This window comes from Myotis brandtii, unplaced genomic scaffold, assembly GCF_000412655.1.
Source record: "Myotis brandtii unplaced genomic scaffold, ASM41265v1 scaffold286, whole genome shotgun sequence".
Classification (NCBI taxonomy): domain Eukaryota; kingdom Metazoa; phylum Chordata; class Mammalia; order Chiroptera; family Vespertilionidae; genus Myotis; species Myotis brandtii.
In genome coordinates, this window is record NW_005360926.1 from 100460 (window position 1) to 105072 (window position 4613).

The 4613-nt window shown below is 42.2% G+C and overlaps 1 pseudogene; it reads left to right on the forward strand.

The window, feature by feature from the left end:
- The first annotated feature begins 439 nt into the window (after positions 1-439).
- LOC102254693 lies at positions 440-1967 on the forward strand (annotated as a pseudogene).
- Positions 1968-4613: the final 2646 nt, after the last annotated feature.

Consider the following 4613-nt stretch of genomic DNA (forward strand, 5'->3'; position numbering starts at 1 on the left):
AAGGAATTACCTATAACAGGGGATTAGAATGATGAGGAATTGGCTAGTGAGATGTAAAGAGAACTCTAAAGATCATAGGAATAACAGAATTAAGATGTAGTCACTATCCCCAGGCTAAGATACAATGCCCCTGGAGCTGAGATCCAGATTTTGTCGGAGAGGCATGACTGTAGCTCACTAGATGACAGAGTATTGTGGTGTGGTACTGATGCAACCTGTTGGAAATCTATCTTCTGGAACTTGCCAGAAATCTGCCTGCTGGGGGGAGGGAGAAAGCTGTTCACAGAGAGCTGCTGGCTTCCGTGCTCTGCAGGAGCCAGGCTCTGGGGAAGCTGCAAGTGCTGCAGTATCCAGAGGCCCTGTGCTTGCTTCCAAGCTGCCTGGGGGTGAGTACTGGTGCGAGGGGAGAGCTGCTGGTCACTGGGTGCTGCTGGCTGCCATGCCCTGCAAGAACCCGGGAACGGAAGAGTCTGGTGCCAGAAAAAGTCATGCAGAAGGAGACTGCCAAGCAAACACACAGGAATCAGGAAGGAAACCTCTTTTCCTCTAGCAACATCTCTTCAGCACTCTCTCCTGAGAAAGCTTCAATGCCAGCTGGCAAAGGAAAAATACCTCAAATATGTTCCATGATCACAGAACAGGCAGAAAGGATGAACTTTAAGCTGAGAGGCAATAAATTGATAACCAGCACACCAAAGGTCAAAAGGGAAATCATAAGGAAAATTTAAAAGTATTTTGAATGGAATTAAAATGAAAACAAATGTATCAAAATGTATGGAACGCATCAAAAGCAGTGCTTCAAAAGACATTTTTAGCCCTAACTGGTTTGGTTCAGTGGATAGAGCGTCAGCCTGCGGACTGAAGAGTCCCAGGTTCGATTCCGGTCAAGGGCATGTACCTTGGTTTCGGGCACATCCCCGGTAGGGGGTGTGCAGGAGGCAGCTGATCGATGTTCTGTCTCATTGATGTTTCTAACTCTCTATCCCTCTCCCTTCCTCTCTGTAAAAAATCAATAAAATATATTTTTAAAAAAGACATTTATAACATTAAATGCTTATATTAGGCTCCCACTTACTCTCTTTCTGCTGCCATCTTGATTCTGCATTGCCTGCACAGAATGCTGGGTGAAGTCTCTGTCACAGAATGAGTTGCCACAGCCCCAGGCTGAGACAGGGTCTGAAACAGAACCTGACAGTGATGAATCAGTACCAGAGCTCAAAGAACAAGATTCCACCAGGCAACCATACAAGCTCAGCTAGCAGCAGCAGCAGCAGAAATCGATGAAGAACCAGCCGGTAAACCAAAACAGAACTGAAGTGAAAAGAAGGCACAGAAGGCTATGTCCAAACTGGGTCTTTGACAGGTTATAGGGGTTACTAGGATCACTATGACATCTAAGAATGTCCTCTTTGTCATTCCAAAGCCAAATGTCTACAAGACTCCAGCTTCAGCTACCGACAGAGGTTTTGGGGAAGCCAAGATCGAGGCTTTATCTCAGCAAGCACAGCTAGCAGCTTCTGAGAAATTCGAAGTTCAAGGTGAAGCTGTCTCAAACATTTAAGAAAACATAGATACTCCAACTGTACAAGAGGAGAGTGAAGAAGAAGAGGCTGATGAAACAGGCATGGAAGTTAAGGACATAGAACTGATCATGCCACAAGCAAATGTGTGGAGAGCAAAGGCAGTCCCAGCCCTGAAGAGCAACAGGAATGATATGATACATCAGTGGTTCTCAACCTTCTGGCCCTTTAAATACAGTTCCTCATGTTGTGACCCAACCATAAAATTATTTTCGTTGCTACTTCATAACTGTAATGTTGCTACTGTTATGAATCGTAATGTAAATATCGGATATACAAGATGGTCTTAGGCGACCCCTGTGAAAGGGCCGTTTGACCGCCAAAGGGGTCGCGACCCACAGGTTGAGAACCGCTGTTATACATGCTATTATGGAATTAACAATGTAACCATTCAAAAAAGAGGACTTTTTTTTTTGGTATTTCAAAAGAGTAACTGCAGCTTGGCTTGAAATTTGTACTGTTTCTAGCATTAATAAAGCTATGGATTCTGAAAAGAAGAATTGTCTCAAATCAATGACCTCAGCTTCCACCTTAAGAAACTATGATAAAAAGTGGAAATTAGCCCTAACTGGTTTGGCTCAGTGGATAGAGCGTCGGTCTGTGGACTGAAGGGTCCCAGGTTCGATTCTGGTCAAGGGCATGTACCTGGGTTGCGGGCACATCCCCGGTGGGGGATATGCAGGAGGCAGCTGATTGATGTTTCTCACTTTCTATCCCTCTCACTTCCTCTCTGTAAAAAATCAATAAAATATATTTTTTTAAAAAGTGGAAATTAAACACAAAGTAAGCAGAAGAAAGGAAATAATAAAGAGTAGAAATCACCAAAATACAAAGGAAAAACTATAGAGAAAATTTTAAAAACCAATAGTGGGCTCTTTGGGAAGATCAATAAAGTTAATGAAACACTAGGGTCTTTGACAGGTTATAGGGGTTACTGAATTTTGTCAATTACAAGGGAAAAATTGATAAGGGAAAAAAGAGAGAAGACCCAAATGACTAATATCAAGAATGAGATACAGAACAACACTACAGATACTACAGAAATTAATCCTATATAGCAAAAGGCTAGAGGCCAAAAACATCACTACCGGAATGACCGCTCTACTGGATGGGGAACCATGGTGAACCGGGTGGGTGGCAGTGGTGGCCAGAGTGAAGCAGCCTGGGTCCCTGGCGGGTGCCTGGCGGTGACTGGAGCAAAGCAACCCAGGTCCCGGGTGCCTGGCAGCGGTGGCTGGAGAGAAGCAGCCCTGGTTCCGGGTGCCTGGCAGCACAGCCGGAGTGAAGCAGCCCAGGTCCTGGGTGCCAGAGGGAAGCTGGTGCCAGCAGCCGGGGGAAGGAAGGCCTACTCTTATACGAATCTTCGTGCATCGGGCCTCTAGTATAATAATAAGGGGATGTCATAAAGAGCTTTATGGTAATAAATTGGATAATTTAGGCAAACTAGACACATTCCTTAAAAGACACAAGCTGCCAAGTTCACTCCAGAAAAAAACAAAAAACACATCACCGATCTGAATAGTCATATGTCTTTAAAGAAATTTATTTCATAGTTAAAAACTTTCCCACAAAGAAAACCTTATGTCCAGATGGCTTTACTGGTGAATTTGATCAAACAGTTATGGAAGTAATAATAGCAGTTGTATGCAAACTTTTCCAGGAGAAAGAAGAGGAATGTATTAAATTTGTATTGTTGCATAACAAACTACAAATTTAATATCCTAAATCAATATTCATTTATTATATCAGTTTCTATAGGTCAAAAGTTCAGCACAAAATGACTAGGCTGAAATCTAGGTGTTGTCTGGAGGCTCTGGGGAAAATATGCTTCTAAGTTCATTCTTGTTATTGACAAAATTCAGTTCCTTGCAGTTGTAGGAGGAGTTCCCACGTACTTGCTGGCTATCAGCTGGGGCCGATCTCATCTCATCTCTACATTCTTTGCCACGTGGCCTCTCTCTGTCTACAAGACAGCAACAGTGTGTCACACATTTCCTATCCTTCTGATTTTGGACCTTAATTACATCTGCAAAATCCCTTTACAGCAGCAAGTCGATTCATGTTTCATTGAATAACTACAAGAAGGTGTGTGAACACCAGGAGCTTCGAACCTTGGGTGCCATCTCAGAATTCTGTCTGACAAGGAGGGAACACATCCCATTATATTCTATGCATTCAGCATTAACCAGATCCTGATATCAAAACCAGACAAAGAAATCCCAAGAGGTTATTTTGTGGCTACCAACAAACTGATTCTGAAATGTATAATGGAGAAGTAGAAGATCCAGAATAGCCAACACAATGTTGAAGGAGAACAGAGTTGGAGGACTGATGCTACCCAACTTCAAGACTTACTATAAAGCTACAGTAATTAAGACAGTGTTGGCAAAAGAATAGTGAACTAGATTAATGGAACAGAAAAGAGAGAGCCCCAAAGTAGACCCATATAAATATATTCAACTTATTTTGACAAAGGTACAAAAGTAATAAAATGGAACAAAGACAGTCTTTTTGGCAGGTGCTGACACCTATCAGGTGTCTATTTTCAAAACAACAAAAGAAAAGTGTTGCAAGGATGTGGAGAAATTAGAACTCTTGCACACTGCTGATGGGAATGCAAACTGGTGCTACCACTATTAAAAACCATAAGGAGATTCCTAAAAAAATTTAAACTGGAGCTGTCTCTTGACCTAGTGATCCTACTTCTGGGTATATATTCTAAGAATCCCAAAACACCAATTAGAAAGGATATATGCACCCCTATGTTCATAGTAGCATTATTTACAATAGCCAAGATCTGGAAACAGTCCAAGTGCCCATAAGTAGATAAATGGATAAAAAAGCCATGGTACATCTATACCATGGAACACTATGCAGCTATAAAAAAGGAGCTCTTACCCTTTGCGACAGCAAGGAGGGGCCTGGAGATTATTATGCTAAGCGAAATAAGCTAGTCAGACAAAGACAAATATCACATGATCTCGATCAACCAAAGGACTTGTATGGATGCATATAAGCATAACCAATAGATAC